The following is a 16,572-nucleotide window of genomic DNA, read 5'->3' as shown; positions in this document are numbered from 1 at the left end:
TAATGGAGTTCTAGCCATGTTAGCAAAAGTGGCCTCTATAAACTAAGCCTTGCACACGACTATCTTAACAGAGTCACGAACTAACATCTATTTATATGGTAAATTGGTAAATTAATATATTTGCACATTTTAATCTTTTTAAACTTATCATTGTTTTGCACATTGTAGTGCATATGAACTATCACATTCACCTTTTGCACCAGTTTTAATTAACCATGCAATAAATATTCATTTACAGTTTCATTTCTTGTCAGATTGGTTGATGATAGGTACTGATGGGTTACTTGTCATTTGTGCTCATTTGAAGCATTGAGTAAACATCACTTTTAGGAATGTCCGTCTTTTTTTCAAAGCAGGATTGTTTTGATAGAAGGTCTCTGCGTGCCAATGTCTTGGCCAGCAGGCAGTCTGGCGACAGAAATCTGTTCGGTGACAGTATTGTAGAACTGCTGAAGCCCACTGTGGAGGAGGACCAAGAAACACCTGGTGCCGATGCCTCGAGGCTGACTGCAAGTTGTTAGGTAACACCTAGGGGTCCATTAGAATGGTGGGCGGTGGCACCACCACGGTGCTGGCGGGGCGGAAAAATGCCTTTTTCCACCCGCGAGCAGTGGGAAACACATCCGCCATTTTAGTATAGCAAAACATAGGTCAAATCCTGTCCGCCGCGGAGCGACGGGCACCGCCATCAAAGTGCACCCCCTACCGCGGCGGTGGGAGCCAATGGAGACTCTCCGCCGTGCGGAATGACGACCACCCTGCTCCACAAATTAGGATGGCCCAAACAGGCAGACGCACTGCAGCGGAGACACCGCCCAACCAGAGACTGCGGAAACTCGACAGCCGAGCTTGACAGCAGAGACCCGGTCCACACCACCCGGTCACGACCACCATGGACTCAGTTCTATATGTGTATCCGGTGCTGTACCTGCTACAGCACTATCATCTAATGGGCCGCCTCGGACGACGCCGCAGGTACGCAACTACACAAATACAACACACGGGCTGACACAGGGTCCAAATCCACAACAGACACCCTGCCGGGGGCAACAACACCTCCACAAGGGCACCCACACATGACCCACCTGCCACCAATTCACCCCACTGCATGCTGGACACACATCAACCGCGAACTTGCAGCAACGTCCCAGTCACGTCACCCCAGCCGTCAACACATGCGCACAATGCAGAAGGCTGGGCCAATCCAAGGCATGGGCAGGGCACAGAGACCACAAGGACACACCCCCTCCAACCACACATCAACACACCCCATCAAGTCACAGGCCAGGTGCCCATCCTGTGCACCCCCATGCACACCAACAAGCAACAAGCACAGCAACAAGCAAGCACAATCCACACCCTGCACCACACAATAAACAACCAGGGAGACAGTCACTTCAGGAGTGGCTGACAAGGAACACACAACACCAGTGCCACACATACTGAAGGCTGCCAATACTTGCCAGTACATACACACACAAACAAACACACACCCTGGGTGTAGCCACAAACATAAAACACACACACACACACACAGGGATGCCTGAACAGATGACTGCCCAAAAGAAACACACGCACACTACATAAACACACACAGAACCCCATCAGGAACAGACATACCCTGTCAGCCAAACTGTGGAAAGGCAATGGGAGCATAGACACAACAGAAGTGCACAACCCCATCACTCAGGAACAAAACACAAACAACATACCACAAATCACACATGAAGTGCACCATCACAGAACAACACTGCCACATGAAACCAACCACAGATGCACATGAAAACAAAACTGAACAAACACTGAAGGACATCAGGAGGTGCACATCAGGCAATGCCAAGGCCACATACACACAGCACTGTATGCACAACAAGCAGTGTGTGCACACCAAGCAGAACAGTCACACACAGACATGACTAACACAACATCAACACACACAACACAAATCAGCACAGCACACACACAACAGCACACCCAGGAAGTGAAGCAATACCACAGCCAACACAAATACATCCAACACAATAACAAAAGATGCACCACTTTGGGATACAAGAGCAGAACCGTCTTGACCAGAGCACTGGGCAGCACACACAGCTGAAGTGCACATGAGCAATCCTCACTGGTTGATAGCACAAGAACACCACACATAAACCATTGGGGTAATGTCCAGAGTGGAACATCACTGTTGGCCCAAGAACTGCACCACAAAGCACAGTGTCACAAATGAAGTGATGGGGAGGCATGCACACATGTAAACCAAAGGGACAGCTGACATCAAAATGAACTGACTTGCATGTCAGTAGTAGACATGTAAGGGGTGTACCATACACAAATAGAGGGAGTGCAGACCCACAATGGGTAGGCATAAGTGGCACAGATAGGGGATGGCATAACACCACACACACCATGCCATAAAGGAGGATAAAAGGCACCATGTACCTGCAATGCATGAGAAACACAACCACAATGGCAGTGTGGAGCAGCAGGGCTACACAGTCTACACAAACATACTCAAGACACATGGATGATCAAACAAACACAACAGTGATGTGCAAGTCACACACATAAGTGACTAAAACAACAAGGAGGAGTCAGACAGAACACTAGGGACACACCAACACGCTGCACAGTGCACAACAGACAACTCACACATGTGCATACAACCATATCCCCAGGGCAGAACAATCCAAACAACAGGCACACAACTCCTGGGTGACACATGTGTGTGTTTGACAATCCAGGGGCACACACACATCCACACCCCCTACAAAGTCACACCCTTCACACTGCACAACTCTTGACTACCCAAGAGCACACATCGCCTGAAGGCCATGGGACCAGGACTAAGGGCCAACACAAGATGACCATACACATACATAGCTGGGCACACATAAAGGATGACACCCATATATCATGACATTGCCCAGTCTGCATGCAAACCTGTGCAGAGCATCGCACCCTCTGCTGGCAGGGTCCCTCAACCTGACATGAGAACAATGTATCCAACAATAGCAAACCACTAAAAAGAGAACTGCATGACAGGTAAAATAGCCATCACAGATAACACCATTATCAGTGTCTGAATGGACTGAAGACCCTGTCACCCTTGTTTAAAAATGTGATGCGGCCAAAGAGCTTGGCAATGTTTAAGTGACACATAGAGCATGAGGCACAGGCAACCAAATGCACACACCAAAAGAACTTTAATCAGCAAGGACACTGACAAAAAAGACAACAGGAGTAACTGTCTTTATTCACATATTGCATGGATGTGATACTAGAATAACAGTAGACAAGAGCAAGGCACAAAATGCTGTTCATCTGCAAGATAATCTGCACAGGCAAACTCCAAACAGGAAGGCCAGTATCCATGGCAGGTGGCACAGCAAGTACATGAGAGGCAGCACAGGGGAGACTCCAACACAGCAGAGCAACAGTGCCAGTGTCCATGGCACAGGTGAGAGTACAACACAGCAGAGCAACAGGGCCAGTGTCCATGGCACAGGTGAGAGTACAACACAGCGGAGCAACAGGGCCAGTGTCCATTGCAGAGGAGGGACTCCGACACAGCAGAGCAACCGGGCCAGTGTCCATGGCAGGTGGCACAGCAAGTACGTGAGAGGCTGCACAGGGGAGACTCCAACACAGCAGAGCAACAGGGCCAGTGGCCATGGTACAGGTGAGAGTACCGAAAATTAGGGGGTGTGGGGAGCACTCCAATACTTAACATGCTCAAATAGTTCCATCCATTTTACTTAATTTCTCATTTGCGTGCTGGTAGGATTAGTGCCAAAACCCTATGGCACCTGTGAATAAGTCCGTGAAGGGGGCAGTATGTTGCCCCAACCGACCGCACTATTGCATGGCCCCTGTCTGGCAAACTTTTTCTTCGTTTTAAGTGTTTCAATCCAATATTTTTCTTCTTTAACCATTTTTAGTCTGTTTATCTAAAGTTTTCATCCTATGTATTCATCCACGAACGGGATATTCATGCCATTTTTCAAGTTTCTAGTGAGAATGCTATGCCCATCCGGGCCTTTTGCATAAACATGACAGTGATATGAATCTGGCTGACTAAGAACGACTGAAACGCCTAGAACAGCGTACCCTGACGAAGAGCACTAGATGCTCGAAATGCATTGGTTTTAAATAAACGCTGTTTTGGAAGAACCCTCGCATCTGTCATGTTTATGCAAAAGGCCCGGATGGGCATAGCATTCTCACTAGAAACTTGAAAAATGGCATGAATATCCCGTTCGTGGATGAATACATAGGATGAAAACTTTAGATAAACAGACTAAAAATGGTTAAAGAAGAAAAATATTGGATTGAAACACTTAAAACGAAGAAAAAGTTTGCCAGACAGGGGCCATGCAATAGTGCGGTCGGTTGGGGCAACATACTGCCCCCTTCACAGGTGAGAGTACAACACAGCAGAGCAAAAGGGCCAGTGTCCATGGCAGGTGGCACAGCAAGTACGTGAGAGGCTGCACAGGCTAGAGTCCAACACAGCAGAGCAACAGGGCCAGTGTCCATGGCAGGTGGCACAGCAAGTTCATGAGAGGCTGCACAGGGGAGACTCTAACACAGCAGAGCAACAGGGCCAGTGTCCATTGCACGGGTGAGAGTATGTTTTAAGGAAACAAAGGTCCAAAGCACATTCAGAAATATAAGTAAATGACATATAGGCCACAATAGGCTGCTATATAATTTTCCATGTCCACTCGGACAAAGAATTTATTTTTAAATGGAATCAAAAATTATTAAGACTGAATACAAAAGCAACAATTCTCAAAGTAGGGCACAGTCCTGTACCATACTAGTGAAGGAAACACAGTGGGAGGAAAGAGATAGTACAGTAAGAGAAAGGAATTTTTACAGGCAAAGAAAGTGAGCAGTCTGGACACTTTTTAAATCAGTGTTGGAAGTGTTCGCCAGAGTAGTACATACAAAATAATACACAATGGTTGAATGTATGTCTACTTAAAAGAGTCGACGTTTCGATCCCGTGCTCAAATTACAAAGGGATCATCATCAGGACTACACAGCGTTATTTTGCCTGGTATAAATAATAATACGCCTCGGCTCGGAGGGTTCCCTGTGAGGAGTAGGATAAGCAACGCTTGTGGGAGCGTGCAATGCTAGCCTCGATTAGGGGGACTCAATGTTAGGAGTCACAGTGCGCTTTATGGAGAATTGCGCATGGCGATAGGCGATTAACAGCGTTTCCTTGGTGAGGCATTTGGCAACCCGGTATGGTAATACTCAGTGCTGCGGGCGGTCTTTAAAATGGAGGATCCGCGAGGCTAATCTTGCAGCAAGAGAACAGCAGCGAATCCACGCTCCTTCCAGCCTGCAATCTCTGACATCGTTCATAGCCTTGCGGATCCTCCATTTTAAAGACCGCCCGCAGCACTGAGTATTACCATACCGGGTTGCCAAACGCCTCACCAAGGAAACGCTGTTAATCGCCTATCGCCAGGCAAAATAACGCTGTTTAGTCCTGATAATGATCCCTTTGTAATTAGAGCACGTGATCGAAACGTCGACTCTTTTAAGTAGACATACATTCAACCATTGTGTATTATTTTGTATGTACTACTCTGGCGAACACTTCCAACACTGATTTAAAAAGTGTCCAGACTGCTCACTTTCTTTGCCTGTAAAAATTCCTTTCTCTTACTGTACTATCTCTTTCCTCCCACTGTGTTTCCTTCACTAGTACGGTATAGGACTGTGCCCTACTTTAAGAATTGTTGCTTTTGTATTCAGTCTTAATAATTTTTTAATCCATTTAAAAATAAATTCCTTGTCCGGCTGGACATGGAATAATATATAGCAGCCTATTGTGGTCTATATGTCTTTTGCTTATATTTCTGAATGTGCTTAGGACCTTTGTTTCCTTAAAACTGACTTATGCCCTTGGTCCTTAGCTACCTTTTGGGTCCCCCTTGTCTCCCTAAAAAACAGGTGAGAGTACAACACAGCAGAGCAACAGGGCCAGTGGGTATGGCAAGTGCAGAGTCAGGACATGAAAAGCTGCACAGGCAAGGGCAGAAAAGCAGTAAATGATAAGGCCAGTGGGCATGGCAAAGTGCAGAGTCAGGACATGAGAAGCGGCACAGGCAAGGGCAGAACAGCAGTGAATGACAAGGCCAGTGGGCATAGCAAAGTGCAGAGTCAGGACATGAGAATCTGCACAGGCAAGGGCAGAACAGCAGGGAATGACAAGGCCAGTGGGTATGGCAAAGTGCAGAGTGAGTACATGAGAAGCTGCACAGGCAAGGGCAGAGCAGCAGTGAATGACAAGGCCAGTGGGCATGGCAAAGTGCAGAGTCAGAACATGAGAAGCTGCACAGACAAGGGCAGAGCAGCAGTGAATGGCAAGGCCTGTGGGCATAGCAAAGTGCAGAGTCAGTATATGAGAAGCTGCACAGGCAAGGGCAGAGCAGCAGTGAATGACAAGGCCAGTGGGCATGGCAAAGTGCAGAGTCAGGACACGAGACACTGCACAGGCAAGGGCAGAGCAGCAGTGAATGGCAAGGCCTGTGGGCATGGCAAAGTGCAGAGTCAATACATGAGAAGCTGCACAGGCAAGGGCAGAACAGCGTGGAATGACAAGGCCAGTGGGCATGGCAAAGTGAAGAGTGAATACATGAGAAGCTGCACAGGCAAGGGCAGAACAGCAGGGAATGACAAGGTCAGTGGGCATGGCAAAGTGCAGAGTCAGGACATGAGAAGCTGCACAGGCAAGGGCAGAACAGCAGGGAATGACAAGGCCAGTGGACATGGCAAAGTGCAGAGTGAGTACATGAGAAGCTGCACAGTGAGTGTGTTTGACTGTACCCTTTCATGGCCAGCAACACACCCAGGTGGTAAACAATGGGCAGGACTAGCACACCTGTATGAGAGACAGGTGTATGAGGGGGACTACCACTCACTCTTGGCTGGCAGGCTGACTTAGAGCTATCTGTGTGTCGGGGACAGCTGGACCACTTGACTGGGGAGAGATAGGCCCAGGTGATGTAGGGCTATCAGTGGCTTGGCAAGAGGGAGGGCTGTTTGGACCAGGTGGTCTAGTGGCACGTGGAGGTGGAGTCATGCAGACTTGTGACACAGTGTGGGTGGGAGAGGTTTGAGGGATGCCTTTCCACTTCTTGGGAATTCAAAATGTCTTCCCTGTACTGTGGTCAATGGGAACTGGTGATGACACAACAGGCACACACACCAACAGACCTGCATCAGGTGAAGACACTGGCACTCCCTCTGGTGATGTGCTGGATGCTGCGGAACGCTTTGTCTGGCTACGCCTCTGGACCACCTTCCCCTGTTTGCCAGGTGTCCGCCCTACAGTGCCTTCCTTTGCCTGTTTGTCAGGTGTCCCCCCTACAGTGCCCTCCTTTGCCTGTTTGCCAGGTGTCCCCCCTACAGTGCCCTCCATTGCCTGTTTGCCAGGGGTAGTCCCTACAGTGCCCTACTTCACCTGCTTCACTGGGCTTGGAATTGGAGTTGATGTGGTGGGGGAATGTGGCCCTGAGCCCTTCCTTGCCATACAACACCTCCTCAGTGGGCATAGACACTGCACGCCTAGCTCTGCATTAAGTTTTAGGGACAGGAGAGTCCTTCGCTGGTGATGCCTCTGAGGCATCTGAGCTTGATGTCTGCTTCATTGCTTTTTTCGGCCTTGCTCTTCCCTGACGGGCTCTTGTCTTTGCATTCTGGGATGGCTCTACTCTTCTGTGGGGATGGTGTCTGTGGGTGGGCCCGCTTGGGTTGTTTCTGCTGGGCGCTTCTTGTGCTGTATCGTGACTATGACGCATGGGAACCATGGTTACTATCATCCGATGTGGCAACTGACTGGGGGGTGGACAAAGGCACTGGAGCAGTAATGGTAGTATGTGCATGTTGAAGGGCAGACGTCACTGTGGCGACAAAGCCTGGACTGTACGGTGTAGCCCACCCATGTCAGAGTGTATGCACTCCATGTAGGCAACCACTTGGCCTAATTTTTTGTCATGGTCACTGTAGGCATTGAGCAGGGCTGTCTGGCCCACGCAAAGCTGGTGCAGGAGCTCTACAGACTCATCACTGAGGGCAGCAGGGGGGACAGGTGCAGGCTCAGCGGTGCCAGGTGTGAATCTAACTCGTCCCCTCTTACTGACACGGACAGGAAGCAGCACCAGAGGAAGTGGATGGGAGGCTGGCCACTGGCCGCTGTGTGGTAGAAGATGATGCAGAGTCCCCATTCCCTGTGCCTGCCAACATGGATGCATCACTACTGGCATCAGATGATGTAGTACTTTGTGTCTCAGGTGGGGATTCCTCCTGCATACTACGGTCTCCCTCAGATGCGCTGGTGAGCTGTGTCACTGGGCTCCGGTGCAGCTGTAGTGCTACTCTCGCTACCACTGGTTTCAGGCTCCTGTTCCTCCTTGTCCACTGGTGATTCTGCATGAGAGAGAGATGCAGAGTTGTGTTAGTGTCATCAGCAGGACAAAGCAATTCAATCAATGCAGTGCAGGAGATGCCCAAATCAACATGGTGAGCACCACACCCTGCAATCACATTGCTGCAACGCACTACATAAACCTCAACAGTGCCTGTAACCCTGAATATTTACCATGACTGAGCCATGTTAAGGCCACACAGTACAACACCCTGCCCGTGGATGAAGTGTAGCAGACACACAACTTGCTCTACCCACACCTAGGGTCATGATGTGGGGACACCACTTATTACCACTGACAGACCTTGAGGGAACAGGAGGGGACAACACACACACCTATTAGGACATGACAGTCCACAATGGCAAGTAGCCCATACCAAACACCATGTGGTACTCTGGGGCACATTGTTGTCAGATGTGTGGGCCTCGACGAACAAGGTGCATGGAAAGTAGGCATACATGAAGTCACACTCAGATTGTGGACACTGCTGTTCCCCCCCGAATAGATTCCCCACACTATCCCAATGCTGAATGACCATGTAGATACTAACACATCTGGCTATGGGAAACCACAGCATGGTGGATCAATTTTGTAATGCCAGTTTGGGCCAATGCATGACTTGGGCACCCATCCCAGCAGCCACTCACATTTACAGCACAGGACCACCTCACGAACATCACATGGGCCACCACTGCCACAAGTCCTGTATACATGCATCCGCTCCCAGCCAAAGTCACCCTCCCCAAATACTCACCCCTGCATTGCTGCTGATGCTCCTTCAGATATGCATCCAGCTCAGGATGAGTCACTGCCAATATGCGGCCCATCAGTGGTGTCATGCTGCGCCGTGCCAAACGCCCAGTGCATGGTAGCAGCCCCAAGGTCATCTATGCCACGTTCTTTGCCAGCCGGCTGATGTCGTCCCACCTCTTGTGGCAGTGGGTGCGTCGTCGGTTAGATACCCCCAGGGCTCGCACCTTTGCTGCAATGGCCCTCCACATGCCTTACACTGGTGTACCTTGAGCTGCAGGCATGGGAGAAAAGAAGGGGAAATGATCAGTGACACAGTGTCATGTACCAACATCTATCTGTACAGTAGCAAGACACAGATCATTACCAAATGTAAACTCCCTCCATCCCAAACTGGGGTACACCTCACAAGAGGGCACTCTGCATGGGCCAAGCAGATGTGATTGCATGCATTTATGAGGGCGTACAAGGTACCTGATAATCTCACACACATGCAGGATGACTGTACTGAACCCCATCTGTGGCTTGCACACATCTCCAGTCCTATGCATGTCTGGCCACTACATACATCACATGTCGACCTGTGTCTGTGCGTAGAATCACTGTGTGCATGACTGGGCAGCATTCAATGAGCATGTCCTGTGAACATATCTGTATGTAATGTGTGTGGTATCAGGGTACATGGACTCACCAACAAAATATCCATCTACACAAGTGGTCGTGTGCAAATATACAGGGCTGAGATGGTGCATATTTTTATATCAGTGTGAATGAACAAGAGTAAGGGCACAGTAAGTGCAGTGATGTGATCTCGTTTTGGTGTGCGGGCACTGGGCATAGCCTCTGTGTTCACACTGAGTCGGACAACAGGGGCACACTGAGACAATCAGCCGAGCAATTACTGTCCTGGCACCTTCATGTCCAACATCCTGTGGCTCTGTATGGCTGACAATGTAACACACTCCACTCAGACATACAACTGCAGGCAGGGAAAACCGTGACATTGGGACACACACACACTCCTTCCCCCTGGAGACAGCATGTTTGTCAGTGTATGACACAACCCCACACCCTCGGGCATATACTGCAGCATTACAACTACATGTCTAACCCCCTGCCCTACACCTCCCTTTAAGATGACTTACCACAACATTGGAGGCACCATACAGCCTTGGGTACTGTGCAAGCATCTCGTCCACCAGGACCTCCAGCTCCTCGCTTGTGAATGGACTGGCACGGATCTTCTCTGTCCTTGCCATCCCTGTGCACATGGAACACCTGTGGTGGAAGTGGGTGGTGAGGGGTCCCAGGCAGCAGGCTCTGGAGGAAGCAGCATATGAGGGTCCCAGGCAGCAGGCTCTAGAGGCAGCAGCAGGCTCTTTAGGCAAGGCTCTTTAGGCAGCAGCAGATAAGGCTCTTTAGGCAGCAGCAGATGAGGGTCTCTGGCAGCAGGCTCTGGAGGCAGCAGCAGATGAGGATCTCTGACAGCAGGCTCTGGAGGCAGCAGCAGATGAGGGTACCAGGCAGCAGGCTCTGTGAGCAGTGTAAATGTGAGGCTCACTCCCACAGATTTATAGCCCCCTGGGGTCGTTTCTTAGGTGCTAAGCTGCAACAATTGGTTGTCCAGGTCTGCCTCTTTCAAAAGCATCCAATGACCGCCTCCGCGGAGCACGCCTTCTGCGATTTTCAAAACTGCATCATGCCACTGCAATCATCGCTCCCATTGGCTGCAGGCAATGCTCCATGGCAGTGATGCACCGCAGGGGCCCGGGTGCGCTACCGCAATGGTGCATCTTTCAAAAGCATCCAATGACCGCCTCCACGGTGGTGGAGCATGCCTTCCGCGATTTTCAAAACTGCATCATGCCACCGCAATCGTCGCTCCCATTGGCTGTAGGCAATGCTCCTTGGCGGTAATGCACCGTGGGGGCCCGGAGTGCGCTACAGTGAGTAGGGTGGTGGAGCATGCCCACCGCCATCTTCCCATGTCTCCATGCCAATGACTACCGCACTTGTGTAAGGGGTGGTGCTGGTGACACCCGGGGCCAGGCGGTAGATACCGCGAGTAGGGTGGCAGAGCATGCCCACCGCCATTTGGGCATGTCTCCATGCCAATGACTGCCACACTTGTGTAAAGAGTGGTGCTGGTGACACACCGCCGGGGCCAGGCGGTAGCTACCACGAGTAGGGTGGCAGAGTATGCCCACCGCCATTTGGCCCATGTCTCCATGCCAATGACTACCGCACTTGTGTAAGGGGTGGTGCTGGTGACACACCTCTGGGGGCAGGCGGTAGCTACTGCGAGTAGGGTGGCAGAGCATGCCCACCTCCATCTTCCCATGTCTCCATGCCAATGACTACCGCACTTGTGTAAGGGGTGGTGCTGGTGACAAACCGCCGGGGCCAGGCGGTAGCTTCCGTTTTGTCAGTGTTGAGCTTCAGGCAGTTGTCCTTTATCCAGGTTGAGACGTTCTTCATGCAGTTGTGGAAGTTGGACTTCGTGGTGGTGGCATCAGCTGAGAGACGAGAGGACGAGCTGGGTGTTATCACACAGATGATTTGATGTTGTGGGTTCTGACGATATCTACTAATGGTGTCATGTAGATGTGGAAGAGGATTGAACTGAGAGGCGACCCTTGTGGCCCATTGGTTCTCTGCTATATTGATATATTGGTGGCGTGGTGGTGGTGGTCCAGCCACCGCTGACCCTGCGGTCCACCCGCTCTATTAGGACATGGGTGGTCGACCCATAATTGGATCCCCGGCTCTACCAGGGAACTGCTGGGGAGGGCCCCCTATGCTCCCTCATCCTGGGTATGCATGCAAGATTACTTGTAATTAGGCCCTCAGTGTAGAATACTCCACAAACAGCCAATTAGCCTTTGAAATTAAATAAATGATAGCACTAGCCTTTGCCCTTTTCACAGAGGCAACCAATCACTACAATTAACTAATTGCAACCCCTTTCTACCAACAAAATGAAGACAAATGTAGTCCCCTATTGGACTATCTCATAGACACTTGGGTTGGCAGACTGCATCGCTCCGCTCACAGACTTCAAACCAAATTCCAAATACCATGGTGGAATGTCTATAACAGCACCTTGGCACAGGAAGCCAAAACAAACAGCGCTGTGGGGCGATGGCACAACGGCTTCCAATCCACACTAGGCAGAAAACCTACACTATACAAATTTATAGAAGCATTAAAAAAGAGCAAAGCTACCAACAACTACGAATGGAGCAATCTGATGGCAAATTGGCCCTAAGCTTAGCAAACAAGCTAAAACTCTTCATAAATTATAAAGGAGTAGATTACTCAGAAATTAAATCTCCAATATGGCTCCAGAAAAGGAAGGAGCACACTAGACCAGTGTTTAAATCTGCACTTATTAGCAAAGAAATATACAGTGGCTAAGGCTGGGACATTACAGTTGGCCTTTATGGATCTATCCTCAGCATTCGATCTGGTAAATAGATCGAAGCTATGGTCCATATTGATTGATATGAGAGTGGATCACTGTTTAGTTCATTTCCTGGCCAACCGACATAGGGATTTTTTTGCGAAGGTGAGAGTTTGCCAAGATGGCAAATGCACAAAGCACTTTAGCAACAGTAGTGGAGTCCATCAGGGCTGCATTTTACCTCCCCTGCTTTTTACCTTATATATTAATAACTTAGGCAACTCTCTATGCTCTGCTAGTCTAGATATTCCACATGTAGGGGATAGAGCAATCCCAGCCGTCCGATACGCAGATGACACGGTATTGTTGGTTCGTACAGCTGTAGGGCTCCAGAACTTCTGGATTCATTTGGGGCCTTTATGCAATCACTGAATGTAATTGTTAATATAGCTAAATCACACATGATGACCACTGGACAGAGACCAAAAAATTTCAAAACTCACTTGGGGGTATTGTTCGATGAGAGGGGTTTGTGGGTCCCCCAACTGAAAGCAAAAACATATGCCATCAAAAGATCTACAGCCCCTGTCCACAGTTTTTCTCAGCGACTTGGGGCCAAGCAAATCGCAGCATGCTTAATATTTATAGGTCCAAAAGCATAGCCAATGTGAGGTATGGGTCTGCAATCTGGGGATACAAACCGGTGGAGGGGTTTCAGATAGCTGAAAACATGTTTTAAGGTTCCTCTTGTCGGTCCCTCAATCTATCCCCCACCTATGTCATACACCAAGTATTAGGCATTGGCTATGTTTCTGATTTGATAAGGCTGGCCCCGGGGGTATGTTGGCAAACGACCCGGACTAACCCAGAATTAGCGCTGTACCAAGAGATTGCCATGGATTGCATCTCAATGAAGAGAGCAAGTAGTATTCCATGGCTACAATATGATAAGTCAGTTTTAAACGAACCAGGGCACCCAGAACTCTTTGACTCCCCAGAAAAAATAAGAAAAGAGGACCTGGCGTGGGTTAAAACTAATTTTTTTAACTGTTTTTAGAGAGAGATGAGACTGAGATAATGAAACCTACAGTAAAAGCATACCTTCTGCCAAAAACCTCAGCACAGATAGAACCCTATTTGACAATTGTTACTAATCCTTTCCCTCGCCTTCTTTTAACTAGATTTTGTTTAAATCTTATTCACTGTTTACTAGCCGGTTCACAAGGTTGGAGCAGGGTGAGCGATTTAGGCCCATGCACATGCGACAATTTTTCAACCCAGGATATCTTGCACTTTATAATGTTTTGTGATCATTATAGCGGCATTCGTAGCAGGTTTTTAATCCCTATTTTAAGGGGATAAGGCTTTATACAGGTTAGACCGGCTTTACTATACTTACAAATGCTGAATGATACCTGAGAGATCTTTAATATTGCGAGCTATTTAGTCGCTGCTGTGAGGCATAGGAGAAAACTGTATTCTTTGACATGTAATTTGACTGTTCTTGAATGATCAAATGAATATTGCCCTAATGTCTGTCCTCTTATCTGAGTTTCTGTCAAATAAGCTATATTTTGGCTGCATGTTGCTCTATATAAATTGTTGATAACTTGTCTTATTTGTATATCTATGAAATTTGGTCTCGAAAGGTTTTATACCGCCCAAGTTTGTTGATGAAATCTATTTTAAAATGAATTATTATTGCTGTGTTATATGTTGTATGTAATGTACTTTTGTGGTTTTTATTAACCAAATAAAGTGGTTTTGACTGCCTGTTTGACCGATACCCAAAGGCAGATTATAAAATAAATGTTAACCTACCAAAGTCCTCAGAAAAAAAGACAAACAAAAAAAAACATAAGACAACTCAAAACCAACACCTCAAGTCTACTTTTGTTTCAAGAATAACTAGACTATTTTATGAGGTCAGTCAAACAATTATTTAAGATCACAATGTTAATAAAGACAGATATAATAAAAAATATATAGATAATACTAAAAAATATATACTTACAACAACCAAAATAGATAAATTAAAACTCAATCATTATTTTAAACACATAATCCAAATAATTCCACATAACTTCACATATATCTGATATAAACCATATAATATCACATTTTTCAGCAAAAATAAATAAAAAAATATAAAATTACTGTTACTGTTTCATTAAATAAATAAAACATAGTGTTTATTAGCTGCAGATTTTTCTCTGTCTCCACATAATAAAAATTAGTAATCCACCAACACGAAGATAAATGAATCCCGGAAAAAAGAAGGAAATCATAATAAAAACCATTGGTTTATCATAAACCAAAACTGATTTCCATTAAAGAAAAAAAATGTAAACTCCAAATACCCATAGAACATATTCATAGACAAAAATCTGTAAAGAAAACTTTAAAAACCCACCTGCAAAACACATGGTATTCCCAAGAATGCATATACATAACAGTTTATCATCATAATATAACTAACATCACACAACTTAACATAGCATAATAATACATTATGAAATCAGTGTAGAAAAATGCAAAATTACAAACTAGTGTAAAACACTAACAGCAATAGATCTAAATATATCAAACACCCACAAACACTATAACTAACTTTTAAACCTCCCTCATAAATCCTTCTACCCTCAAAATCCTTAAAACTCTTTAAAAAACGGACTGACCTGTTCCGACGAACAGCAGCACCTTACCACGGTCAGGTTCTGGAAAATAGACAAAAAATAACACAAAAAGATTAAAAAATAGAAGGCAGTCTCACCTTACCGCAACTTGGTTCTAGGAAAATAGACTAAAAATAATACAAATAGATTACAAAATAGAAGGTAACAGTAAAACACAATGGCTGCTAAATTAAACTAAAAATACTATCTCCCCATAGAAATGAATAGGAAATATTGTAAATATTGTAAAAGTGTTGAATAAATGTCTTTTTTTTAAAAAAAAAACTAATCACTCTTTCAATCCAGGACAGACGCATCCAAAGATGAGGGCAGAGAGTCTCTTAAAGACATTTCTCTCCCTTTGATTGCTGCAGAAGATAGGGCGTCAATCTCTGTTGACCCTAAAAAGGAGGAGGTGGAATGGGCCATAAAAGATATACAATCCAGAAAGGGGGCTGGACCAAACAGAATACCCGCAGAATTCTTTAAATGCATAGCCACAAAGGTGGCAAAGCCGATGCTTGACATGTTCCAGACGGAGAGGCAGGAGGGATGTCTGCCTGAAGACTTGCATCTGGCTACAATCGTAGTCATCCCTAAAAAAGGCAAACCTGCGGATGCATGCGGCTCGCATCGACCCATATCCCTTCTTAATTATGGAACCAAGGTACTCGTAAAAGTACTGGCCAGCCGACTCCTACCTATATTTTCCACGTTAATACACCTGGATCAGTCTGGAATCATGCCCTATAGAAGTACCTGACTCAATCTTAGGCGATTATAGGGGGTTATCTACGCCACGATGGCACGCTCGGATATACCAGCCGCTCTTATGTCATTGGATGCACACACAGCGTTCGATAGTATCGAATGGACGTACCTGAACGCAGTGCTCCTTAAACTGGGCCGTGGACCACGCTTCTGTGCCTGGGTTCGATTGATATACCAGTTCCTAAAAGCTCAGGTATGCATTAATGGCTCGGTATCGTGAATATTTGCACTCCACCGGGACATGCATCAAGGCTGTCCGCTCTCTCCAACGCTTTTTGCCCTGGCGCTGGGCCACTGGCAGCATGATTCCGGCAAGACCCCGTGATCAGGGGCATAGATGTTGGAGGGGGATGGGAAGAGAGCATATCACTGTATGCTGACGATGTACTGCTCTATGCACATGATCTCAGACAAACGTTCCACAGAATAATAAATATACTCCGCACCTTTGGTACCTACTCGGGGTATCGGATAAATTGGGATAAGTCCCTCATCTTCGGGCTTGCGGGTGCTCTCCCACCACTCA

The sequence above is a fragment of the Lissotriton vulgaris genome, chromosome 1_2, assembly GCF_964263255.1.
Source record: "Lissotriton vulgaris chromosome 1_2, aLisVul1.2, whole genome shotgun sequence".
Taxonomy (NCBI): Eukaryota; Metazoa; Chordata; class Amphibia; order Caudata; family Salamandridae; genus Lissotriton; species Lissotriton vulgaris.
This window is presented reverse-complemented; position numbering follows the sequence as displayed.